Source organism: Zalophus californianus, chromosome 1 (assembly GCF_009762305.2).
Source record: "Zalophus californianus isolate mZalCal1 chromosome 1, mZalCal1.pri.v2, whole genome shotgun sequence".
Classification (NCBI taxonomy): Eukaryota; Metazoa; Chordata; class Mammalia; order Carnivora; family Otariidae; genus Zalophus; species Zalophus californianus.
The window spans coordinates 137,327,442-137,355,429 of record NC_045595.1 but is presented as its reverse complement, the minus strand read 5'-3'; the positions used below and the strand labels follow the sequence as shown (position 1 = coordinate 137,355,429).

At 45.7% G+C, this 27,988-nt stretch overlaps 1 protein-coding gene across 14 annotated transcripts in view; it reads right to left on the bottom strand.

Annotated features, from left to right (window-relative positions):
* The window catches only part of ST6GAL1 (ST6 beta-galactoside alpha-2,6-sialyltransferase 1), a 159,462-nt gene that overhangs the window by 32,099 nt on the left and 99,375 nt on the right, over positions 1-27,988 (bottom strand). For 9 of the 14 annotated variants that reach the window (XM_027582045.2, XM_027582048.2, XM_027582040.2 and 6 more), the window contains 2 exons: positions 26,486-26,588; positions 1,365-1,500 (listed from right to left, as the gene is read on the bottom strand). The gene's annotated coding sequence lies outside the window, so the exon portion shown is untranslated. Of the gene's footprint in view, positions 1-1,364; positions 1,501-3,271; positions 3,494-10,166; positions 10,238-20,446; positions 20,526-26,485; positions 26,589-27,988 lie in introns of those variants that run through there. The other 5 variants (XM_027582042.2, XM_027582050.2, XM_027582052.2 and 2 more) reach the window with 5 other exon arrangements.

Genomic DNA, 27,988 nt, shown 5'->3' with positions numbered 1-27,988 from the left:
CCTCAGGCGGCCCCTTCACAGTAACAGCCTTACGAGACCCAGAACACCCCTGTCATGTAAGCAGAGCAAATTGTATTGGCTCCATTTATAGTTGAAAAAACTCAGGTTTTATATCTATCGATTTATTACTTATTTATATGATCTCCAAAGTTGCACAAGTGATTTGGAAGTGGTGCAGTTCAGAGTCGGGACTTAACTTTTCTGGTATATGCGTGAAATGAGACAGGAGGTAAGGAGGCGGGACCCGATTCACCGTGTAAGAACTAAGGCTCGGAAGGGGATGGTGGTCACCTTCCTGGCAGCACCTATACTCCAAGGTTGAGGGTCCCAGAAAAGAAAAGCTCTTCCAGAGAGCCCTGAACAAGAGTCCTGCCACCTTAAGACAGCCTTAGCCTTCAAGGTCATGGCCCTGGCACACTCATCTGAAAGCTCACCTTGGGGCTCCCCAGGTGTCCTGACACCACCCTCTGTTAAGGCTACAAGTCCACTCTCTGGCTGGAGCTTCTGCTCATAGACAACAGAGAGCTCCAAGACCCTTTATCCCCTCTCCAACTTCTCTAAAGAGACAGGGACTGAGGTGGTTCCCTCTAAGCAGCCCGAACAGAAGGAAGGGAGTAGTAAATTTTTCTCCCCTAATTCTTTGGGAAAACATATCAAGCTTTGGATTTTCCAGATGTCTTAGCCTCTGGGCCTTTGCACTGCTGTCGTCTCTCCCTTGTCCACTTGCCTGGCAAACAGACAGGGTTAACTTTCTGCTTCCGGCCTCCCATGGAGCACCCGCTCCTCCTTCATTTCTAGTGTTTAGCAATGCTCGCTTTTCCTGCTGACCCTGCTAGAGGGGACCTCCTCCTGGCTCATGCCTGAAACCCCAGCATCCAGCACAGTCCCCAAAATTGACTGGGTTTTCAATAAAGCATTACTGAACTGATGCGACTGTATCAATAAATCCTTACTACCCCCACTGGATTTCTAGAAGAATCCAGTCCCACCTACATTGTCACCTATAAAGAAAAAGCCAACCCTGAAGCAACAGAAAGAAAATTTCAAAGTAAGGTTCCTGCCCTGGTTTACTCATCACTACATGCCCAGTACCAAAGGCAGGGCTTGGAACAAAGTAGGTGCTCAAAAAGGGTGGACTGAATCACAGAATAACTTCAAATCTCACACTTCCCATTTATAGACACAGCGAAACCACCTATCCCCACCCCTCACTGAATCAGAACCAAATACATGAAGACAATAGTGAAGCTGTAGTCAGACCTCGAGACGCTGACTCCTGGCCAGCACACTCTACCGCCCCATTTTTTAATTAGGAATGTACCCTTTCGCTGCCCCCATAGCCCATGCCTCCAGGTATTCCTTACCTGCTTTTGGCTAATCCCCCTGGGGCTGCAGGCCCTTCAGGTCCTTAGGAACCAGTGCTAGTCTCCATGGGAGGAATGTTTGCTTTATTGGGTCTAGAGGCCAAGGCTCATTTTTCTCCGGATGATCGAAAAACATCTGCAAAGGCCAAAAAAAAAAAAAAAAAAACAAAGAAGAGGTAAGAGCTGGTTTCCAGCAGGGGCAGGGTTAAAGATTAACAAGGCAGACAGGCCCCTCTGCAAGTTTCCTGGCCTCCACTACAGCTCAATCCAGGAAGCCTGGAGAGCTCATAAAAAGAAACACAGAGACAAGAGCCCATTATAGGTGCTGTGCTCAGGGTCGTGAATAGCAGAGAAGGCATAGAAATAGCCTGATACTAGATAAGAACATGCTAGAAGGATAAAGCAGGCACCACAGACCAATCTAGGAAGAAAGGATTGTTCGGTCACTGGTTACACAAATAGTAATTTGGGGAGAGAAGATTCAGATCACCCCTGAATACACTCTAGACAATTATTTATTATCAAAGAACACTTTATGATATGTGAAATTTCAATCAGTATAATGCTAACTGGAAAAAAATAAGTTGCCAAAGTTGTATAGAGTTGTATATAATATTCTAATCAAATCCAAAAATTTTTTTCTTCAATGTACATGTAAAAAAGAGAAAGGACTAGAAACAAAACAAAATAAGGTAAGCCTGGATGGTAAAATAATGAATGTTTTCATGTTTTACAGTTTCTTGTATATTCCAAAATTTCTAAAATGTATATGCATTACTCTTGGTGTTAGAAAAAAGATTATAAAAATATAATTTTAGAAAGCTGAAAACAGAATTCTATGTTTGTCAGCTCTTCTGATGGAATGTAGAAAAATAGTAAAAGAAAACTTCGATAGAGTCACTTGCAAGAAAACTCCCACTTGTCTCCAAGAAAATGATGTAATTAAAAGGACAAAAAGAGTCCAGCTGCACAAAGGGTAAAGAGAGTCAAAGCTTCTCAAAATAAACAGGCCCCTCGTGAATGGACAAATCACAACATTGAAAACATAAGTAACTGGCATATAAAATTATGGTGAATCTTGAGAGAAGCCCAAATAGGACAACTGGCATGTTAAGATGCCAGTTTATAGAATTTACCTGAGGCAGCAGTTTTCAAAATGATAATACTCATTACTGCCCTGGTTATAATACAATTGGTATATTTTGAGAGAGCAAGTAGAAATTAACTTAACCTTTTTAGAAAGTAACCAGGTCAAAGAATTAAGAGCTTTTGACTTGCAGGAAATAAGACAATAAATAATTGAAAGGAGAAAAACAGGATGTATCTCGGTGTCTTTGCAGGTAGAGGACTCCCAACCTTTCACAGTTGTGGTGGGGTTTGGAGGAGGGTCAGCGGGATAAAGAATGAGTTTTATAAAGCCACATGCACATGCACGAAGAAAAATAGTTTTCAGCTGGGAGATCTCTAATGGTGAAAACCTACGGCTAACAACTAAGGCCTCAGCAAAAGGGAAATAGTTAAACTAGGGTACATCCACCTGATAGAGAGAATACACACACACACACACACACACACACACATATAACAATATTAATTAATTTAAAATATATAAGGTAATAACATATATCAATAATTGTGTGTGAATTTATGTAGCAATCGGGGGGAAAATTCTTCAAATATTAAAACAAAAAGAGTGCAACAGAGAACGTTATCTGTGCATACATCATTGTGACGAAAAGTTACTCAAGTCCAAATATCTAGAAAAAATGTATGTGATAGAGACCTGAAAACAGTTGAGGAACAAGCTGAGAGAGGACTTCTCATCTCTCAGTCTGACTTCCTTTATTGTGCTCCTTATGTTAGTGGAGTAATGAAGGCGAAACTGTTAGGGACAATATTGAAAATACCTTGTGTATCAACTCCATACCCGCTGTCGGGCTGGTCTCCAAGGCTGTCCTAAGAGATGCAGCATTCACAGAGCGCAGAGGAAGCCACGGTGGCCACAGCTGGCTCCCTCCCACGACCGAGGGAGAGGCCCCCGCCCGGCAGGCCTGGGGCTCAGACTGGCGGGTGGGCAGGTGTGGGCAGGCCCTAGGCCTGTCTGACAGGGCAAAAGTGAGAGGTGTCGTGGTGATCTTTGTCAAAAACTCAGGGCTCTCCTCATCCATTCAAAGCACTAGCTCCCAGGCAGACTCCCGGGAGAGTCCGAAAATATCTCTGACAGCCCTACCCTTTGCCCTGTCATGGATGTTGCCTTTGTGGCATGAGTTTGCAATTACGTGGGCATTCATATTATTATTTGGTTACCATCTGCCTCCTCTACTAAAAATGGAAACTCTTTCCATAAAAAAGCTTGTCAGCCTTCTTCGCTACTATCTGCAGGGCCTAGAGGAGTATATGGCAGGTGGCAGATAATAATTGTTTGTGGAGTGAATGAAGGATCAGCAGCTCTTAAGAGGTCTGTGCTTTCCTCAGGCATCACTGATGGAAAAGGTTCTTTCTTGGCACCCTCATAAGGAACACCGCGGGAAGCCCGCTGCTCTGTAGATGACGCCTCTTGTTTATGCTGGTTCGCATCCCCCAGTAAGTAAGCTGCTGGGGCGTGCGACTTTGGTTTGAGTTCAGTGCCCAGATAGCAGAGGAGTGCAGCTAACGCAGATCTTCCTCCCCCTACCAATCACATCTGCTCAGAACAACCTGCCCTCCTAGGAGATAGCAACCACTCCCTGCTCTTGATTTCTAAAAACCGACGAGCTGAAAGAAAGTAGCACAACTGTTGATGTACATCTATGGTAGGTGATGAGAGTCTTCCAGAAACAGTCACTGCTGCTCATGAGATTGCAGCCCTGGTGAACTTCAACCCACTGCAGAAGTTATAACAGAGTCCTCAATCCTCCAGGTGAGAAACTTGAGCAGTCATGACCATAACAGCTACCGTTTATTTAGCACTAGCTATGTGCTCAGCACTGACTAGCTTCAGGGTTGAGGGTCAGAGCTCTGGGATTAGACAGATCGGGGCAAGAGTCCAAACTGTCTCTCACCAGTTACATGACCTCCCGCAAGCTACTCAATCCTCTAAGACTCAGCTTCTTTATGTGTAAAATGGGAATAATAATAAAAGAGCCACACTCGTAGGACTGTTTAAATAATCAAGTAAGGTAATACACCCAAAGGGATCACAACAGGGCTTGTGACAAAAATTATACGCATCATTTCATTTGCTTCTCACCAGGCCCTACCCTGTGTGTACCATTACTGTCCCAAATTACAAATAGGGAAACTAAAATAGGGAAGAGGAGTGACTTTCTCAGCATTAACTCAGTTATGGCACTCCAGATGCCCTGTGCTCTTTCATCTTTTGCTGCCCTGCAAGGAAATTCCTCCCGACGAAAGGTTCTTTCCTACCCTGTTCACATGGGGTCACACCCACTCAGCACCTGCACCGTCCCCAGCACCAGCTCAAGTGCCCCTGGGCTCGGCTCTGAACACTTTCTTGACTCCACGGAGGTCAGCACGACCCCATTGTGCCCGTTCTGGCTCTCGGGACACTATGTGACACTTATCTGCTTGCAGATGGGATATCCCACCCAGACTGACGGTTCCTTTCAGGTTTATTTCTGGCCGCTCTACATCTAGCCAGGTTCTAAGCCAGAAGAGGGACATGCTCGGTCACGTCTGAATGACAGAATGAAGCTAGCTCTGATACCACTGCCCCATCCCCCATATCCTTCAACTGCTACACCCACACTCACTCACACACCCATCACCTTTGGTTGCTAGAATCCCCTTGGCAGCCCTGTCGCTGCAGATGTTCATTTTGTCTATTGGGTACACTGAGTGACAAGGGATTTATCATCTCCCGGGGGCACACAGAGCTATGTGAACAGCTCTGCCCCTTAGAAGGTCTTAAAATGAAGAGAAATCCCTCCCCCCTGCCCTGTAAAAATAAATCCAGTGGGTTAAGCGCTGAGACACGAAGAGCCTGTGCTCAGTGCCGAGAACCTCACGTGCACCAACTCATTTCATCCTCGCACAACCCCGTGCAAACGCCGCCGCCTGCTACCTGCCTTGGTGAAGTCATTTCCCCTCCACCAGGACACTCTTCTTCATTCCTTGAATATCTTCACACCTGGCTCACTATAATCCTCCGCACACTATTTCTGCCCCGTCTTTGGGGATATCAACATCCACATTCAGAACCATTCCAGTCCCCTGGTCTCTCAGTTCTTTGTTCTCCTCTACTCCAAAAATGGCGACTTTAGCCACTCACCCCCAACGTCGTATCTCTGATCTTATCATTTTCAAAAAATAACTCCACAGTCTTGATTTCAGGCACCACCACCCTCAATCACCGCTCCTATCTTTGTAGTTTAGCCCGACTAGTACCGACCTCCAACTATCTTCCTGTGGTTGCTCCTACCACCTTCTCACTGTCTCCCACTTCCTTCATGTCCTCACTTCCCTTCCTACCCAGCTTCAACTCCATGGTCGGTCATTCAGTTGGCCTCTCTCAACACACAATGTTGGATAAATCCCAATCCTGGTTAAATCCAACTCTCTGTCCTCCCCTACACCTGCAAGTATACAGCTGCATGGCTAAAGAAATCACAAAATAATACTTAGGGATTTCACTTCAAGTTCATGATCACTAACTGCAAGCAGCTCCTTCATGCTTTCTAGAAATCACATGTTACTTTTCTGGTCAATTCACCCGCCAGTTTCCTAGAGGACTATCTGACTTTCTCCCCGTGAAAAGTCCCCTCATCATCCCCTTCCCTTGATGAACTTGCTACTTATTCATATGGAAAAAGGAAGCTATCAGAATAGAATTACCACACACACAACATACCTTTGTACCACAGCTACTCATCATACTTGCATTCATGCCCAAATGACCTCTTGTTGCTACGGATGAATTGGCTGCACCCAACACATGGAATACCCAACATTTGTTCATCTAGGTCCTGTATACTCTTGTCTACTTAAGGATATTCTTCTACAAAATCTCCCCTTTTTCTTCTGCATCATATGTAGCCCTCTTTCAAAGATCATGCTTATCAGCACACAGACAAGCTATTGTTTTTCCTATCTTAAACACACACACACACACACACACACACATACACACACACACACACAACACCTCTCTTAAGGCAGACACCACCTGACCCTGATCAGTCTTAGCCTCACTAAGAGTGGGACACCTAAACAGTATGTGCCTTCTGATGTGCGGCGACATGAAGCATACAGCACCACCTCTGAAAAATTCTCACCTGAAATGTTTAATCTGTATATAATTAAGACTTTATGTGTAATCCCAGTTTTTAGAAAACACAGGAGAAAGAAGAACAAGTTACAGGACACCACAGAGAAGTTATAAGACAAATCCAGAAAGCAGGGCACTCTACAGAACAACTGATCTAGTTTCAACAGGTCAATGGGCAGGAAAAACAAATGGCTTCAAAGACAAAAATATCACATGCAATGTGCAGACTTTGCTTGAACCCTGATTTGAACAACACACCACTGGGGATAAATGGGGATATTTGCATATAGATTTGGTATTATATGATACTAAGAAATCATTATTAATTTTGTTAGGTATAACAATAAGTCTTATTACATAATCTGGTTATGTTGGTTTTTGGTGGTAGTTTTTTTTTTTTTTTTTTTTTTTTAAGTCCCATGCAGGTGAAGTGGTTAGAGATGAAATCTACTTTAGCACACTTCGGCCAAAACATAGATGAAGCAAATATGAAAAAATGCAATGTCATATAAAAAAACATGTTCAAATTAAGCTATGTAAGGAATAAAGAGTGATTTGCAGACTCTTTTTGGACAATATCATTTGGGAGTGGGCAGAGTTTGAAAGAGCTTGAGAAGAAAGTATAGGAGACAATTTTTCTGTTTTGCTGAAGGAATTCGCTGCAAAAGATACAGGACTTTACAGCAGTCACAGATTTAGCCATGGCACGAGTTCTAAGGAAGTTTCATTTCCCTGTCCCTCCTGCGCAACTTCTTGACCTCATCTTAACTCCCAGCTCCTGCATTCTTTCCTTTGCAGTAAAACTCCTTGAAAGAACTGTGTGCAGTCAGTGTTTCCAATTTCCCTCTTCCCATTTGCACTGGAATGCACCCCAACAAGCCTCTCCCATCTCTAGGAAACTGCTCTTTTTCAAGCTCACCAAAGACCTTCATGACTCCCGTGTTGCTAAATAAATGGTCAGTGCTCGGTCTTCATCTTGCTCAGCTCATCAGCAGTATTTTACCAAGTTGGTCATTTCCTCCTTCTGGCTTCCAAAACCCACACTCACTCTCCTAGTTTTTCTCCACCTTCCTGGTCATCCCTCAGTAGTCTCCATTGCTCATTCCTCCTCATCTCCCCCATCTCTGTGCACCAAAGTGACCCTAGATTCTATCCTCTGTTCTATCGACACTCGTTTACTGGTTGTGAGCACCCTGGGTGGTCTGCTTCCCTCCACCCAGCCTGTCATTTGCACTCAGTACATGTTTGCCGACAGGTACTGAAATGAGTTGAGAAAGCAGGTTCTGTCCGTGAGTTTCTATGGAAAGGACCTTCTTAAGAATTTAAAAACAGGGCGCCTGGGTGGCTCAGTCATTAAGCGTCTGCCTTCGGCTCAGGTCATGATCCCAGGGTCCTGGGATCGAGCCCCGCATCGGGCTCCCTGCTCAGCGGTAAGCCAGCTTCTCCCTCTCCCACTCCCCCTGCTTGTGTTCCTTCTCTTGCTGTGTCTCCCTCTGTCAAATAAATAAAATCTTAAAAAAAAAAAAAAGAATTTAGGGCCACTGGGTGGCTCAGTTGGTTAAGCGACTGCCTTCGGCTCAGGTCATGATCCTGGAGTCCCGGGATCGAGTCCCACATCGGGCTCCCTGCTCGGCAGGGCGTCAGCTTCTCCCTCTGACCCTCTTCCCTCTCGTGCTCTCTATCTCTCATTCTCTCTCTCTCAAATAAATAAATAAAATCTTTACAAAAAATAAAAAAATGAAAAAATATAAATAAATTATTTAATTAATGAGAAGTTAAAAACAGCAACAACAACAAAAAAAGCCGGCTGGGGATGGGGGTGTAGACTAAAACACTGCACTCACTTGACCATCTCTCTAACCTCTATTATCCGTGAGTGGAAGCAGCATTGCACAGAGCATTCATTGGTGGTCAGACTGAGTACATCGCGATGACCGAGTGACTCGTTGAACTGCAGATTCCTGACTTCTCCCTCAGTTGTTCTGACCCAAGCAGTCTGGGACGGGGCTCAGAGAGGGGCATTTAGCAAGCATCCAAGTGACACTGATGTAAGTGGTCCCCCCTGCACACCACGCTCTGGGAAACGGGGCACCATTCCTCAAAGCGAGATCTGCAGTTTGGGGCTAGTTTGAGAAAGCTTTCTCAAGATCCGGCATGAGAAGAGGACAGATAGCAAATGTAATCCTCTTTTACACTAATTTGAAAGAGTAATTTTATGCCTATTGAATCTAACAATCACTTTAAAAATAAGGCTTATATTTTAAATGTCCTTCATTTCACTATTCCAATAAATCCTTTTCATTGTATTTTAGAAACTACTGATGTGTGACAGGTTGTGGGGGGAAAACCTGATTCTTCATGGACAGTTTGCGAAGCCCTGGCTTTGGAGAAAGAGTTCAATGCTCTGTCATCTCAAAACCCCAGATTCAAATTCTGGCTTTTCTATCTGTCCATTAGAGGAGGATAGGCCAGTTCGTCAACTTCTATAAGCCTGGTGTCTTCATCTGTAAAGGATGGATAATAATACCTTAAAATTTGCCCCTGCAGGGTTGTGGTGACAATTTAATGATAGACTTTATCACTTCGTTGCAGCTAATAATTAGTGAGCTTTTACCGTGTGCTAAGTGCTTTCCATATGGTAAAGCTCCTGTAATTTGGCAAAGCTCCTTTAATTCCTGCAGCAACGAGTGCCTGAGGCAGATTCTGCTATCAGCCACTTCCACAGTCCCCAGCGAGGTGATCCAGGCTGCTGACTCACTCCCAGCCCTTAGCTCCTGAGTTCTATCAGCGGGAGCCAGCATAGGTCAAAAAATTAATAGTTATGTCAAATATTTCCGACAAGCCACAATTTTGCTCAAGTTAGAAACATGTTAAGCAACAGGAAACCAACTTGTAGTTGATCAACCTGCAGAGAGAGTGAAAGGAAGCCAGGAGAGATTTCAGTGTCTAGGGGTAGCTGGGTTTGCCAGTGTTTACCTGAGGGCAAGCCCAGCCTCTGAGCTAATGGTAAGGGAGAGGGAAATCCTGCCCAGATCAAAGCCCTGAAGATAAAGGGGCTTTCATTCCTGCTTGCCCCAACTGTTCCAGACCCAGGCTGCAAAAACTCTCTTAACAGAGATTAGATCTTTTCCCAGCCAGGCAGGCACTGATGGAGAAGGAAGGCCTGAGTACATTTCCCTGAGGTTTTCGAAAAGCATGAGGACAGAACTCGGTGGGGGGTACTGAGTCCCCGCCACAGATGGTGCAGCTGCTCTGTGGTTTCTGACCAGAGCCAGCCACTCCAAACAGATGAGGAGAGCTCTGAACTCAGGATGAACAGAGCCACAGCAAAGGGAAGTCATGGGCCATTTGCTACTGTCTTCAACCTTGTGCCTTCCATGGTTGTATATTTGTAGAAATATTTGCCTTCCCATTTGACAGGTATCTGGCTGAAAGGAGGCACTTCGCACCCTACCGGCTTCCTCCCTGGCTGATGCCCACTGCCCAGTACAAGCACTCAGAGCCCCAGCCCGAGCCGGTATCTTGCCCAGTCTTACCACACCATGAACCACCGTGCACTCCACTCCACCAGTCAGAGTTGAGCCAAGAAAGAAGGAGCAGAAAAGCCTATAAGGCGGGTTGAACAAGCACTGCACGCCTCCCAAGCAACAGGCCCACCCCTTTTTTCTTCAACCCACACCCAGCAGAGAAGCAGAGAGAACAGAAAATGGGCCTCCCTCCTCCTCAGGAAGTGGGACTGTTTCACCTCCTCTTAATATTTAAAAAAGAATGATGTTTATATGATAGCAGTTTTTACACATACAAATAGGTATAGGGAGTAACACAATGAACTTGATTTCAGAACCCAGCTCCAAAGAGTACCAACAACTTGCCAACTTGATGTGTTCCCCTCCCCCTCTTCCTTCTCTGGTGTAATTAAAAAAAGCAAATGTCAGCCCTCGAATCCGTCTCCATCACCAGCTCTTCTCCATTGGTGTTCCATGAGAAAATGAAGCCCTGATGTCCTACGACATCCATTTATGTCATAAATGAACTTACCTCGATGGCATCCAGGACGGTATTAGCTATGTGCCATCCTTGGGGGACGTGGGACCAGAGGCCCTCAAATAATTTTCTTTGGAGCTTAATTCTCTATAATATGCCACACACACCCTGGGTTCTGCCAAAAAATACATGAGGATATATATAGAACCACGGTGCCATTAATACCCAATCCACGTTCCAATTTTTACCAGTTCTCCCAAAATTTACACGAAATTCCTTAAATGAGGATCCAAACATTTTGTGTGGATGATATACCACTCTCAACTTTCTTTTAATTTATAGTAGTTCCCCACACCCTTATTTTCCTTTTTTTAGGACATATATTTGTGGAAGAAATGAAGTCGTCTGACCCATGGAATGTGCCTCGTACTGAATCTGGTGGAGGATCTCCTTATGGTATTGTTTAACTTACTCCTCTCTGCTCTAGTGTTTCCTGTAAATGGAGTGTGAGATTTCAAGGCTTATTGAGATTCCGTGGTTTCAAGTGTAATGGTTCTCCCAAGTTTTTTATATGTAGGAGGGTCTAAGTCCTGGTTGTCTAGGGGAGTTCAGGGTAAGGGACATGAGCAGAGAGGCCTGAGCTCCTCCACTTTGCAGCAGTCCCAGAGTCCGTGAGAACAACATGCACAAATACTTAAGAGAGAGGGGCTCATTCATGCTTCCAGTGCTTATTGCCTACCGCTATCCAACCGCAGATATGGCCGTGCAGAAATCAGCCAGAAATCCCACACCCCCCAGAACTTGCCTTCCAGTGAGGGCAACAGTGAAAGAGTAAAACAAAATAAATATGTACGTGATGCTTTGCGGATGGATAACTGCCATGCGGAAAATTAAAGCAGGGAAGATGGAATAGGGACAGCCAGGGTGTATGAGGGCAGGGAGATCAGTGTTAAATTGGATGGTCCAAAAGCTTCACTGAGAAAAAGGCATTTGAGCAAAGACTAGAGGGAGGTGAAAGAGGGGTCACACAGATTTCTGAAAGAAGGCGAATCCAGGTGAACGGAACAGCAAAATCCCTGGGCAGGGGCAGGAATGACCTGTTTCAAGAACAGCATGGAGGCCAGAAACAGAGGAGGTGAAGAGAAGGGTAGCAGCCGATGAGGCCAGGAAGCGTTGGGAGCCAGATCACCTAGGGCCTTTGACTGGTGTAGGAGTCTAGCTTTCACTCCGAAGAAGGCTTGGCTGACTTAGGTTTGAAAGGGATCATTCTGGCTACTGTGCCGAGAATCAAGAGCTGTACATAGCAGGGGGCAGGAAGTTAAAAAAAAAAAAAGAAGAAGAAGACTTTTCGAAAGGTTATTGCAACAATCCAGGTTAAAAAGGCCACGAGCCATCTACTAAGCTCCTTCCTGGGTGCTAGCAGTTTAGAAATGTTACCAAACTGAATCCTTACCAGCACCCTATGGGGTGGGCTATTAAGAATCCTCTTTTATAAACAAAAAGGAAGCTCTAAGAGTTTAAGCCATTTGCTCAAGATGTCATTGCCAATGGTCAAACTAGATGATTCTAACCCCCCAAACTGCTCGTGCGACCCAACATATGTCTCTCTACTCAGGGCCCTTCAAAGGGCTCCTAAGAGCCTGGCTGCTTTCAACTGCCATGGCTGGTCACCATCTTGGGCCTTCTGGCGACACATCTTTACTCTGCCCTGATCACCATCTCCTTAACCCCTCAGTGTGCAAACCTCATCCTCCTCTGTACCTTAGAAACTAAATTTTCTGTCCCTAGAGACCCTGAATCCCTACTGCCCCCAGAGGGTACCTTAGTGAACCACAATGCCTCTGAGAAGCAGTCCAATTGTCCTGGCTTCCAGAAGCCTTCACCTTGATGGGCTCCCCTTTCTTCACTTGTGCCGCCTGGGCTGCCACTTAATCTCATAATGACTCCCCTTCCTGTTTCTCCTGTCAAGGATGGCTGGCTGCCCCACCAAAACTGTGATCCTTCTGCCATTACAGAGTTGTGGCTGAAAGTGGCGGCCCAGCCAGGGATTACATTTTCCAGGAAGTGCACATGCACGCACATACACACCCTGCATCTAGGTGAGACCAGTGGACTACGAAAAGTGAGCAAAAATACCAAGTGCAGCTAGCATTACCCCAACAGAGCTTCTTAGTAGAGACTTCCTGAATTTTTATTTCTACTATCTAGGAACAACAGCAGAATTCTCAGCAATATATTCTTCCATCATCCACACAGATCTCTCCTCACATCAGCACTTCCCTAGCAGAGGGAAGTAACAGGAGCTCCCCTTAATGTAGTCAAAGCCAGAGGTTCCTGAATTCTTCCACACCAAGGACACCTTGTATTTGTTTCCTCCTGCTATGATTGCCAGGTTTTAAAAGATGCTATCAGCCAAAGTTAATTAAGAATTTGAGTTCTTGTTTGTTATCAAATGAACAGAGATACTGCTGCCAATAAGAGATTCTGATCAGCATGAGATTGTCATTGTTATCACAATCAGTTGGTAAAATTCCAGCATGATACAAAGAAACTGGATAATTTCCTCGGTCTGTATGGGGTTTTTCGTTTTTTTGTTTTTTGTTTTTTTTTAAATAAATGTGCTTCTGCTCTCTGGCTTTTTGAAATACTCCAAGCGTCTGGTGGGTCTCTGGAGACCCTGGGCAAGGAATTCTGGTTTGTATGGCCCGAAACTTACCCCCAGTAAAATCATACCTTTCTGATCCCAGCTGGCCTCCTGAAAAACAGGTTTCACTGGTTGGCTAGATATGTAGGGTGCTTAAAAAAACTACCCACAACTGCCCCCAACTAGGCAGAATTAAGGCATTCTTATCTGGAAGCATCTGGCCCCCAAGTGTGTAAAGCTCAGGAGCACAGCAATATCAAACCAGAATTTTATTTACAGCAGATCAAACAGATACAGGTGCCCCACCATCCTCTCAGGGCCCAGCAGCTGAAGCAGGTGGCAGTTACCTCAGAAAGACACCCCCTCCCCACCTCCGGGACTGAAGAGTAGACCTGTTACAACCCAGCAGAGGAACTAGGGGGTCCAGGATTCTCGCTGAAGAGCAGAGGAGGACCAAATGACAACACAAGAGGGAAAGAGTTCTACCGAAAGGCCACAGATTAAGAATTTTCTCTTAAATCCTGATAATGAGGGTCTGATGACCTACATCTTTTCGTCAGAACCAGTTGAACTGTGTCTTTAATGAGAACAAGGATATCGGCTCATGTTGTCTTAAACATAATTTTCTCCAGGAATTCCTGGGCCAGAGATCGTGCCAAGGACTGTTTGTTTTCCCCTTCCATCTTGATTTTTACCTGACTGGACCGGAGGATGTCAGGCCAGAGTTCTTGATATTTCCCAAAGGTCAAAGTCACTGCCGTGAGCTGCCACTCCTTAAGGCCACTGAAGTGGCAACTGTTTACCTTGCTCACCTAAGCAAATTGATCTCTTTCCTAGGTCCAGCCCAAGGCCAGCTGGCCCACCATACAAAGAGAAAAGGGAAGAGAATGTAGAGGAGAAGGGGTTTGATCGAGACTGTCCTCAGAGGAGCACCCTACCCCTTTACGGTCCCATAACCATAAAGGACAGTGTAGGTGAAAGGAACCACGGGGGCACTCGGTATTTCTCTATATTACCTGGGCCTTAACATCACCTAGGAAGCATCTAAAAATATAGATGCCCCACACTGCCCTCGGTAGATTCTGATTTAATTGCTCCAGACCAATAAACAATAGAGTCATTGAAGAATGTGAAGTGGGAGAGAGCCATGTTGGCTCAGCCGAGGGTGAACGTGGGTGGTGGGTCAACAACATGGCCTCAAGCACATGAAGTCCTTGCTTATCACAGGCTCCTCCACTACCCGGGAGTCCGCTGCCCCTTCATGGCCCGGAGTTCCGGAGGAGGTGGCAGGGCCTTGGCCTCAGTCCAGGTCTTTGAGAATTTCAGGCCAGACCGTTGTCAGTTCTGGGCCACCAGCTCCAAGGGGAGATGTGAATAATTCACATCTGTTATGAGGTCAGGGGGAGTCAGGACTACCAGAGAGAGCGCTAACTGCCCTTGCCTCAACGTGCGTCTTTCACCTTTCTTTCCCCTCAGCTGTGATCCTGACTTCAGTCACCAGATGACACAGGCAGCAATGTGACTGAAGATTAATCTTGTGGGCGCAGGACTGTGCTCCATTCAGGGCAGTCCCAGACAAGGGCTCGCACTCAACTTGCACTCCTGGAGGAATGGTCCTTCTCCCTAGAGGACAAGGGCTGGTTTTCTGAAGTTTTCTACATTCACTTCCCTCCCCACCACCCATACACAAAGACCACTTTATATCTGCACCTAGCTGGTGCTTAATGGAGCATGCTGACCAGTGGAAGGCTTGGTTATTTTTCTTCAGGGGCCAGATCCACAGATCTCAGCACTCACTAGTTCATCACACCCTCAACCCTCCCTACTCGTCATTCCCTCCCTTCATTTCAGGGATCCCAGGGCATACCCATTCCCGGCCCATTTCCACAGAGGAAGCTTCCTAGACTCTCCAGGATGGAGCGCTCCTCCTGTGTGGGGCTCCACCGCGCTCCTGACCTAAGTGAATGTTGTCTTATAGGCTCCTCCAGGTGCTGTGGAAGGAGTCGAATCTTATTCTTCCAATTGGATGGGGCTCTATGGGGATAGAGTTCACCAACACGCTTTCTGCTGCTTCAGTACTGCCAGGCACAAGGTATACAAGTGGTACGCAATATCAGACTGGGGCCCACCGCCAGGGCTTATAATATGTGTGTTGGGTGGGGGAAAGGTGGTTAATTTTTAAATAGGGCAATGATTTCAGACTTGAACCGAAATCATCAATGAACATGAAGTGCCTACTGGGTGTGTATCCCCGCACAGAGAGAGAGAGAGAGAGGGAGAGTGAAGTCACCGTGGCTCCTTCTGGGGGCTTCCTATGTGCCAGGTGCTGTACTAAACCTGAACACAGAAGAGTTCATTCAACCCTAACTGCCATCCTCTGAGGTTGGCATGGTTATCACTTCCATTTCCCAGAGAAGGAAGCTGAATTTTAAAGAGGTTGAAGGGCTTTGACTAGTAAATGGAAGGGCCAAAACTGGAATCCAGCACTGTCTGACTCAAAAGACCATGGTATTAAAGACTGTATTCCAGTGGTCATCTTGTTTGGCCTGTGACTCTCTCGGCCACAGGCGTGCCCACCCAACCCCGGAAGCAAATGACTTCAGTTATGAGGAAATCAGTAGTGTTGAGTTCAAAGCCCAGTGCACACTTAGGATGCTAGATACTTGATATGGTGAATTGGATCTTTCAGCAGCCCTGGATGGTTGCTGTTATTACAGTGGACCTTTGGCATTTACGGAGTCAACATTTGAAATTGTAACTATTGGAGAACAACCCCAAAGTTCCTAAACATAAAACAAGCTGATTTTGCTCATGAATAAAGATAAAGTATGTGCACAGAAAGCTGGCCAGAGCCAGTCCCTTAGTATGTGAGAGAGCTCATCCCCAGGCCATGACCCAGGGCACAGGGGCGTGGGCTCTGTGCCCTCCATGCACTAGAAGGTGATACAAGTAACTCCTTGTGAACTACAGTTCCCAAAGAAATAAGGCTGCTAGTCCATGTGAAGGAAAGTTTATACTCCATGATGAATTTCTGGTAACAGATTTATAAATGCCTATAGCCCTATATTCATGAAATCAGTTAAGAGACAGAAATCATTTAAATTGTTCAATTATGCATGACTGCATATGCGGGAGAAATTTTGTGCTCTGGTAGCATGTGCATCAGTCCCTTATCTGTCAGATGAAAATGAATGCCTCACCTTAGGGATGTTGTCAATAAATGAGAACTTGGTCACAATGATGAAGAGGATGCTGATTAAGAATTCTCAAAGATCTCTTGGGGCACCTGGGTGGCTCAGTCAGTTGAGCATCCGACTCTTGATTTCAGCTCAGGGCATGATCTGAGGATGGTGGGATCAAGCCCCGAGTCGGGCTCCACACTCAGCACCAAGTCTGCTTGAGATTCCCTCTCCCTCTCTTTGTGCCACACCCCCACCCCACTCTCTGTCTCTAAATAAATAAATATCTTTTTTAAAAAAAGAGAATTCTCAAAGATCTCAACAGAACACCCTCATGAATATCGAGTCTACTGTTGCAACACTTTATAGAAGAGGCACGTGAGGCTGAGAAAGTTATGTAACCTGCCCGGGGAATGTTTGGCCCTAAACCCTGTGAGCTTTCCTCCCTACAGCCCATTGGCAAGACAGCAAAAAAGTTGTCAACCGCCGCATGTTGACCCAATCAACGAATGCGACTTAGGAGGATGGAGGGGAAAGGAGGGGTGTGGGGGAAGGGAGAGAGCTGTACCTGGGCTCCCCACCGTCCCTCCCATCCACCCTACCCCCACCTCCCTGACCACTGCTGCTCTGGATGTGGCAAAGCTGTGAGCTTACCTTCGGACCACATCTATTCAGATCAATTAATTCAACCAAGATGACGGTAACTCTGAGCTTAGAACAGTAGGCCCACAGTAACTGCCACTCCCCTGCTCTCTAGACGCTAAGTCTTAAATACCATGAGAAATCAGACAAGGACCCAAATACCTAATGCACTCTTTACTTTGTCTGTCTCCCCCCACCCCCAACACACATACACACAGCCCCAGATAGTGAGCACCTGAACCAGCTAGTTACCTCAATGTTGCCAGGGCCAAGGTCAATGCCTGTGGCTTGACTTCATGTGCCAAAAGAGTGAACATGTTCTTCTGGCAAAGAAGGGGCTCAAGAATCTTAGCCCAGGAGTAGGGACCTACATCCCAGCTGGGATCAAAGCGTCCATAGATGGGGAAAGCCTGGAGGATAGGAGAGAAACAGCATGGAGGTGGGCGAGGGCAGGGCACCAGGGCACAGAGAGAGGGTCAAGTCAGCCCAAGCAGGTGCGCGAAGCTGAGCAGCAGGAGGGGACCCTGAAAGGGAGAATGGGGCCTCAGCCTGTGGCACTGTGAGTTGCTGTGGAAGAGTCTGGCGATTATCAGGCACATAGTAGAGAGCAGATAAGCTTCAGAGCAGGGGAGGGAAGTGATGAGCGAGCAGGGACTGTCCAAGGTCAGCAGGAGGAGGGTCACAACACCCCCCTCCACTCCCTGAAAGTAAGCAGCCAACAAACTAGTAACAGCAGCTGCCTCTTGGCCACCTACCACATGCCACATCTGAGGCCAAATACCTGCTGAATCTTCAAAATAACCCCCCAAGGCAGGTAATTGTTGAACGCAGAAACTGAGCCTCAGAGAGGCTGCGAGACGTGCCCACAAGCATCCTACTCGTAGAAGGCAGAGCCAGGACCTCAACTCAGATTTGACTCAAGGCCCACCGGCCAGGAAAACCTGGGTGCAGCCCCCAGTGCAGATGGGACGAGGACCAAGCCTGAGATGAGGAAGACACTCAGATGGGACCTGATTTGGGAGGGTGGTGCCAAATTTCATCGGAACCCAGCTTTGCAGTCAAACGAATCTAGACTTGGATCCCAGCTGCATTACTCATCCCTGTGGGATCTCAGGCAAACGTGGTATGAGCGCTCCAGGTCTCAGGGTCCTCCTTTGTAAAATGTATGCAAAACCACCTACCTCCCAGGACTGCTGTAAGGGTTGGAAGTAAGGACCATGCTTAATAACTGGTGGCTTGTAGACCTGCACCCGGGCAGGAGCAGGGGAGGGGGCACAGGACGGGGCAGCCTGGCTTCCCTGTTGTGGGTGGAGGAAGTCTTCATTTGCGAGAGGAGATGAACTTCCTGGGAGTGTCATGAATCAATATTTGTCTTTTGGCTGAATGCAGGACCTCGATGTTCATCTCGACAAAGCCGACATCTGCCGCTTTCAGTGTTAACTCCTTCAAACACTGCCGCACAGCCAAGAGAAGCAGAAGTGGGGACCCTCGGGAAGCCAGAGCCAAGGGAGTGGTACGAGGAAGGCTGAACTCCTGGAAAACTCTGAAACCAGGTCCCAGCCTAGTGGCCCCTAGCTGTCCACCCAAATCACTGCGTGTCCTTGCAAGGCACGTATCCTCTGGAGCCTCTGTTTGCTCACAAGAAAAGGAGCTGAACAATCCTTACTTCACAGGGCTACAGTGAAGCCCAAGGGAGAAAACAGAGGAGAAGGAACTTTCCAGCACACAGATGAAACTATTATTTTAACTCTAAGACCATGTGTCACTTCATCACCTCTATAAAGCCATTGGAAATAAAGCTTATAGGTAAAGCACCTGCCCATTTCAGAGAGGAAAAAGAAACACTGTTTAAGGAACATCTACTTGAGACACTCAAGATTTCTTCTTAAATTAAAGCATCCTTCGATTATGAACGGAGGTGACTTATAACTGTTAGAAGAACCACTTCTCTGTGATCGTACACATGAAACATAAAGCTATTCAATGCCCACAGGTTTGTGCCCCCAGAGCCCTCTGCAGACCCCACGGTGTGGGGGGGGGGTGACGGGAGCGGGGAGGGGGGCGGGGAAGTTCTGCTCTCATTCCCATGGAGCAGAGGGCGCTGCCCGGGGCAGGAAAACCCAGTAGAGCCCAATTCTCACAAGAAAGCCTGCTGTCCTTTCTCTGGATTTTCCCTCAATTCAGAAAATGGTCCAAACTCACTCTCCATCCCAACCTTACCCTTAGGTCTCTTGCAGCTGCACTGGGCCCTGAGAAGAAAACAGGAAGTCAGTGAAGTGGTCCCAGGGCGAAACCAGGGGAGGCGGGGAGCCCTGAGGTCTGGGCACCCAACCTTGATTTCAGGAGAAATACTTCTCTGCCCACTCAACAGCATCCGTGCTCTGAGCTGAGTGTGGTAGGGTGTTCTGGCCTTCTTGCTTGGTGTTGAAATAACCTAAAGGGTTCTCATCAACTCCCCACCTCCCACCAATCAAAAGCTGTAAATAGAGAAGGAATATGTTGGGTTCTCTCTTAGTCCGCGAGCCAGAGTCTTCTTTTCTGTTTCAGCTGGTCTCACCTTTCTGGAAGGGATATGTGTGTGTGTGTGTGTGTGTGTGTGTGTGTGTGTGTGTGTGTGTGTGTGTTTAGTAAGAACAAGCCCAATTTAGGGGCTCTGGGCCTAGGTATAGAGAAACAGTGTGAGGAAGATGAAGGACCAGGGAGGGGGCAGGGAGTTGAGGCGAAGACCCTCCACTTGGCTGGCTCGCCCCGGAAAGATCACGTTCCAGGTCTGATTTCTGCTCCAAAGAATAAGATGAGACACTGCTAAACACATCCACCTGAGGTTCACCCCAAGTTCTGAACCAAGCAAGGCAATGTGCATTTCCACTGACCCAGATAAATACGATTAGCAGTCAGTCAGAATTCCTGCCTCCAAGCTCACCCAACTCCCCAGCATGGACTTCCTGGCTTACGATAACTGCCTCCATCTCCCAGCCATGACTCAAAGACAAGGGAGACTGCAAAGAACGAAAGGTAAAGAGACAGTGACTCAAACAGGAGCAGCAATTCCTGCAGGGGCCTTCCCTGTGGCGGGGGGGGGGGGGGACCCCAGTTCTGAGCATGGGACAGCAGCAGGTCCTTTTATCATATCCCAATCCTCAGCTTCCTAAGGACAATGACAGCTCCCATCTCCCGATGGGCACAGGGCGCCAGGCTGGCCCCTGTGAATCTCTAGCACCTTGCCTTCATGGAGCCTGGCAGCCTGCTCTAGGTCTTCCCTGAAGACATCTGAGCCACAGAGAGGCTGAGGTTGTAGAGCCAGCAGCCAGTAAGGGACAGAGCCAGGATGAGAACCCAGGGCTCCTTGTGTCTAGTCTCCTCTTACCTTCAAAGTGGGGAATGAAGAAAGGGCAACAAGTGTCTTCTTTTTTTCTACTCTCCTCCCCTGCTCCCTCCCTGAAAGGATAGGAACCAATTCAGTGTCAGGCTGGGGAATTCAATGTCACTGGAAACCAAAGAAAGACACATGAAAACAGTAAGCTACCACCTTCCCCCCCGCCTCTATCAAATTAATAGAGGCTGCAAATATATATGACATAGAGCTGCTCCTGGCAGCTCTTATAAACCTCTTGTATGGAAACCACATACAATATCTCCTCTGAAGGACGATTTGGCAAAATGTGTCAAAGCATCAAAATATCCATTCTCTTTTAACTCAGTAGTCACATCTGAAAAAGTTAATAATCAGAGATGCTGTCAAAGACTGTAGTTCCAACTCTGCCCACAGGTAACCTGAAACAACCTCAATTTACAACAATAGAGGAAGACCTAAATGTTATGGAATGTCCACAGGATGGGATATGATTAAATCATTAAAAATCACATCCATGAAGATTTCTTAAAGCTTTTTAATGAACAATTGCATACATATAGAAAACTACGGAAAGTAGTAAATGGAACCATCAAGTACCCGTTACCCAGCATCTGCAATGATCAATTTATGGCCAATTTGGGGGTTTTTTTGTTTTGTTTTCTAACGTTTACTTATTTATTTGAGAGAGAGAGCATGAGCATGAGTTGCGAGAGGGAGAGACTCTTCAAGCAGACTCCCCACTGAGCGCGGAGCCTGCCACAGGGCTCGATCTCATGACCCATGAGATCTTGACCTGAGCCAAAACCAAGAGTCGGGCGCTTAACCGACTGAGCCACCCAGGTGCCCCAATTTATGGCCACTCTTATCTCATCCATATCCACCGAGTACCCCACCTTGGGTTTTGGAAGCAAATCGCAGACACCACAGCACTGCATCCATGAGTATGTCAGTACGTATTTCTAAAATGTACTTGTTTTAAAAACAACTAAAATATCATTATCAAGCCTAATAAAACTTTCAGTAATTAAGGTTTCTAAACAAAAAAAGTGTTTATAATACAATGTGAATTGATAAAGAATATTATAAAACCATATATGCTATAATCTTTGTTGAAAGAAAGAGAGGGGGAGGGAGGGAAGAGAAAAAGAAATGCTATTCATAGAGAAAATAACTTGAAGGAACCATATCCAAAATGCTGCCAGTAGTATACAGTTATCCCTGTGTCGTGGCGTTAGAGAGGATTTTTGGTTACTTTTGTATCTTTGTCTAGTTTCACTAACAGGCATCTATGGTGTTAGATACCTACTTATCATTTCTCTTATTCTTCTTTCATTCAAGTTCAAAGTTTCCCACTGGTATCATTTCCCTTCAGCCTGAAAAACTTCTGTTAGCAGTGAAGAGCAGGGCTGCTAGAAATGAAGTTTCTGGAGTTTCCTTCACCTGAGATCTTTATTTTTCCTTCACTCCTAAAAGATATTTTTTCTGGATATAAAATTCTGAGTTGATAGGTCTTTTCTTCCAGTACTTTCAAGATGTTATTCCACTGTCCCTGGCCCACATGGCCAGAAATGAGAAGTCTGCAGTTGTTTTAATAGGTTTGCCTATTAAATAGGAAATGTGTCTTATTTCCCCGGCTGCCCTCATATTTTTTCACCTTCTGGGCTGGGACTCCAATAACATGAATTTTCAATTTGTTGATGTTGTCCCATGGTATTCTAAGATGCTGTTCATCTTTTCCCAATAAAAAAAATGTACATTTACAAATATAAAATACTGCATAATTTCTATTGATCTATTTTCAAGTTCATGGATTTTTTTCTTCCTCTGTCATCTCTTTTCTGTCACTAAGCCCATACAATGAATTTATTACTTCAGATGTCATCTTTTCAGTTCTAAAATTTTCATTGGGTTATTTTTGTATAGTTTCTATTTTTCTGCTGATAATTTCTATCTTTCCATTCATTTCAAGAGTGAAGAATGGTTATAACAGCTACTGTACTTCTGTCTCGTAATTCCACCATCTGAGTCATCTCAGGGTTAGCACCTATTATGGTCTTTTCCCTTGAGTATTATTCAGATTTTCCTGGCTCTTTTTATACTGAGAAAATTTGGATTGTATCCTGGACTTCTGAATAATATATTATGAGACTGAATCCTGCTAAAATTCTCTGGAAAAAAAAGTTGATATTTTTGTTTATTTATTTAATGGGCAATTAACCCACTTAGGTTCAGATTGAAAATTCTGCCTCATCTTTTGCGACTGGTGGCTTTGCTGCCAGTTTGGGTTTCAAATGCTTCGCTAGGCTAATTGGGTCTGCCTGTCACATAGGCAACTCAGGGCTCATTCAGGACCTGGGTAGTGTTAATGTCATAGTCAAGTACTCCAAACTTTTGCTGTGCTTCTTTGCACCTATTCCATGCATGCACACCTTGGAGCAGGCCCATGACTTATACCAATCCATGCACAGAGTGAATGGGGCCCTTTTTCCAGCTCTGTTCTCTCAGGGATTTCCTCCCACTCCCTGGTGGCTCCTTTGCCGGGTTCTTCGGGCTGGAAAGATGGGGCTGTCTCAGAGTTTTAGGCTCCCACACCATCGTGCAATCCCACATGACAAAGGCCATTGTGGGTCATCGTCCAAGTTCCGGGTCCAGTATCCTGTCCGTGTACTCTCAGGGCTCTCATGTAGTCGCTTTTGCATTCTGTCCAGTTTTTTAGTTGTAAACAGAGGGAGGTTATAGTTGGATTACATCATCTTAGCTGGTACTGCTGCCCTTCCTTCTCAGCAATTTTTACCTCTCAAAATTTCACTCATCTCTCCAAAGCTCCATTAAAATACCATTTCCTTCCAAGAAGGTGTCCTTCTTCTCCTAGCTAGAAAACCTTTCCTCTTCCTCTATCTTAGCGAAGATTCAGATTTGGCAATATTGAGACTCAAAGCCAAATCTTTTCAGGACCATCTTTGTTCAAAGATCTGGGTTCAGGGACATGGCTGGAATGAAATCAAACCCAACCAAGAAGCCTCATGGTGGTCAGGAGAATAGGTTTCGCCTAAAACCCAGCTTTGCTAATGGCTGGATGTGTGACTTTAGGCAGGTCACTTAATTCTATGTATCTCAGTTTCCTCATCTATGGAATGGAAATAACAATACCACAGAGAATTGTTGTGAAGATTAATTAGGTTAATAGTTAGAAAGCACCTAGAATAATGCCATACTGTAGGTGTAAGAGATTATCACTCTCTCACAGGTTCCCATAACTTTGCACAGCAGATGAGGTAACCCTCCACAGGGAAAAAGAAAGAACAGACAGAACGAGTTCTAGCTCCACCTCTTACTATGCCCTGAAAGGGACTGTAATTATTTTGGTAAATGCTTAAAAGAGCACAATTTGTGTGCCTGGGTGAATCTTCTAAGAAGCCGCATGGCAGAATGAAAGGATAATTGCCTAAGGCGGGTTAGGAGATCTGGCTTCCAGAACTGGGTCTCCCTTGGGTCTGGCTTTTCTGTTCTAAATCACAACTACATAGGGTGGTGACTGGTTTATCTGCACATGGCTGACAAAGTCAACCTTTGTAAAAGGCAAATGGAATTGGGTCATTTCTTAATTTGCCCTCCAATGCCTTCCTGATACACACATAATAAAGTGCAAATTTTTCAGACTATTGCCGCAGAGCTTTTGTGATTTTTATTGCTGTTGTCATTATCTGTAACCTCACCTTCTGCAACTCCCTCACAGCCCTCACATTCCAACTGGACTAAACTAAAGTTCACCGGTCCCACCTCACCATTTCCCCTTCGCCCCACTGCTGTCAGCCTTGAGCTCAAATACTTCTCCCTGCCCTCTTGTCAAATATGTTAAATGCCTCCTTTTTTATGCCAACTCCTCAAGGACTTCCGAGAGGTTTCCCCACTGCTTGGTTTGGCCCTCCCTCCCTTGTGTACTAGAGCTCTCCGTACACACTCTGGTAGCACTTTCCAGTAGATGGCAATCACTTATTTTATAGGTCCTTCTCTCCCTCACTGCACCAGTGTTTATCAAAAATACGTATTTTACATGAGTTGGTCTCAAAATCAATTCAGAGCATCACTACCAGCTTTTTAAAAAATAGAATAAATTGTGTGTGTGTGTGTGAGAGGGAGAGAGAGAGAGAAAGTTCTATTTTTCTGGAGAACTCTAACACATTGATATAGCCTCAATGCATTCTCAGTCAAAATCCCCACCGTTATTTTGTAGACACTGAGAAGCTAAGTCTAATATTTATAAGGAAATCCAAAGGACCTAGAATAGCAAAAGCAATCTTACATGAACAAAGTTAAAGGACTTACATTACCAAACTTATTATAAAAACCACAGTAATTGAGACAATGTGTTATTGGTGTAAGGACAGACAACTAAATCAAGGAAAAAAACACAAAATCCCCTAAATGGGCCCAGACATATATAGTAACAATTTTTTCAGCGATACCAATGAAATTCAATGGAGAAAGGAAAATCTTCTTAATAAATTGTTCTGAAATGTCTGGATATTTATGCAGGAAAAAAAAGTGACCTTCGACCTCTACTTCACTTTAGCCATACAATTGATTTGAGAAGGATCTTGGACCGATATGTGTAAGTTTAAACGATAACACTTCCAGAAGCAAATATAGGAGAGTATCTTCATGAACCTGGAGCAGACAAAGATACCTTAGGGCACAAAAGGCACTAAATAACAAAAGGAAAAATAATGGTTAAGTAGAGGTTCATCACATTTAAAGTCTAATTTGTTTGAAAGTGGCCCCGACAACTAACCTGAGTTCTTACTGTGAAAAAGACAAAAGAGGCCCAGAAACAACCATCTCAGGACAACACGTACCCAAGATGTTCCAGGGCCTCACACAAGGGTAACAGCATCATATTTCACCAGTGCGGTAGGCCCAGAGTTAAGAAGCATTTAAGAGAACAAGATAAGGTCTTTGTCACTGGAAGATCAGAGTGTCGCTAGGAGATAAGACTCACTCAGGACGTACAGTGCTACTGAACTATGCAATTCTGACCTGTAATCTACAATAACTCAGACAAAGAAGAGAACAGGCTGGGGTGCAGGAGACACCTTGAGGATATGAAACAGAAGGGAACTGAGAAAGCATCTCATTGCTTCTCCCCATCCCATTTTTAGAGATGAGAAAACAGGCCCACTGGCATAGAGGAGGCCATATCACTAGTCTACAACAGAGCCAAACTGGAACTCAGATTTCTTAGCTCCTGCTCAAATTCTCCTCTTTTCACTGTGTCATGCTGCTGACTTCAGTAGGTGGCCAGGCTTCATGGGAGATGTCGGGGATTTGCATTAGTCCTTAAATGTGAGGATTTGAGACACTATCTGTGAAGCTCCCGGTACAACGCCCTGCATACAGTTAGGTGTTCAGTAGAGAATACTGTTGTTACATTAGATTGGACTTCCCAGATGAGCAGTGACAAAGCAGAAGGCCCCACAGCCAACATTTCTAGGCAAAGCGCATTTCACCCCGAGATTAGTCCTACACCTGCCCGGCACCCCTTTCCACCAGTTACTGCTGCTCAAGGAAAGCCAGCAAGGATCGCTCTGGCTCTTCTCTAACTCACACGGCATGAGGACTGAAGAAGGAAACACCCATCCTTTCTGTGATATGCCCAGAGTTCAGATCTTGCCCAAGAAACAGGAAGGCTAACACATTGGACACGAACACACCACAGAAGCAGCCTCACCCCGAATCTTTGGCCCAGGTCAATGGCACAGATGGGAACTGGTAAGATGCTGAAAAGAAGAGGCTGCTTAGGGATGAGAACTAGCTGGGATGAAGGAACAAACCAATGCCTCACAAGCTGTAAGGCCGCATAAGCAAAGGGAAGTCCTAGGTTTTTCCAAACAAACACTACTGCATTCATTTGTCCTCTGCCCAAGCAGAAAACGGCACTTGGCCTTCCGCTTGCCTTACTTTGCAAATCCACCTGCCATTGTCAATACACACACCTTCTAGCATCACGGGCAGATTTTTGCAAGTTCATGCATTCAGCCAACAAATACTTACAGAGGGCTACGCTGTTCGGGCCCGGTGGTAGGTGACATGGATCCAACAGGGACTGGGGCCCAGTACCAGGTAATAAGGATCCAACGGTGACTCAGGCTCAGGGCTGGGTGACAAGGGTAAGAACAAGACAAGGATGACTATAGCAGGGCTCTGCCTCCGAGGGAGAAAGACGGTGAGAAAGAGTCACAGCTGCACAGCAGGCTACCGGGAGGGGAGGCCAGCCACCCAGTCCGGATGGCTCGGGGAGGTTGCCTGGGGGAGACATCTCAACTCAGACAGGAAGATAAGGAGGAATTAGACAGACAGGAGCAGGGGATGGGTGGCCTGTGCTCAAGTGCCCCTTTGGTCATGCCTTTGCATTTCCTAAAGAACGTGCCTCTTACTTTTTCATCCAGACCAATTTCATCTGAGCGTAATGAAACACTCGGTACCTTCCATAAACCTGACAGCTTCTTTTGATGCCAACCGTGGGGAGAAGCCACTAAATTACTAAGTATATGAAGTGTCCCTCTGTCTTTGTGAAATTAGGTACTTGCTAACCTTAAAAACAAGATTTTATTAAAACCTGTTAAAAGCTTCAGGGACGTGAAATGTTGCTTTCCTCCTACCTACAACGTAGACATAAAAACGCACCAGAACAACAAACATGGTCAAAATCTCAGAGCTCATTACCACAGACCAGAAGAAGAGGATAAAGCTCCCCCTTCTGCGGGGCAGAAAATAAAAATTTAAAAAACAATGTTTTTCTCTGGGCTCCTTGGAGGCAGGGGCTTTTATGTGCCGAGCTCTGTGCTATACATCATTTCACTAAAACCCCCGAACACCTCTGTGAGGCAGGTTCTATCATCCCATTTTACACAGCAAGTGGCTCAAGAAGAGAAAGGTTAAGGGATTTGCCCAAAGTAGGCATCTAGAAAGTGTTGGGACTGAGATTCGAACCCACATTTACAAGCTTCAGTGAGTACTAATTATGAGCCAAGCACTGCTCTTAGTTTTTCTCAAGGATTAACACATTTCACGCTCCTGGCAACCTTATAGGGAGACTGCCGTTGTCCCCATTTTAGATGAAAAATGAGTCCATGAGAGATTAAATAACATGCCCACCCCCACACATCTCTCTGCCTCCAAAGCCTGCAACAGATCCACATGCAGTAGGGAGGTGTGGAGGGAAACAGGAAGGTCAGCCCTTTGCTGTGGGCTACATCCAGTTCAGGATGGAGCTCCATTCTCTTTTTCTTCCCTTCTGGGAAACTGAGGCTGAATTTTGGGGAGTGCTGTGTCCCGACGTGAAGGTGGTGGGTACTGGGGCTTGGCCCTCACCATCAGTCCACAAAGGAAAACTGTTTCACCATCTGACCTCGAGGAAGGCCCGCCAGCACTGATGGTGGCCTCGCCTATCCCTCTGGACAGTGATGTCAGTGGTGTTCCAAGAGGCATGTGAGGAAGTCAGGACACACAAACACTTGGCACATGTCTACCTTTGTTAAATTTGGCAAAACTTTG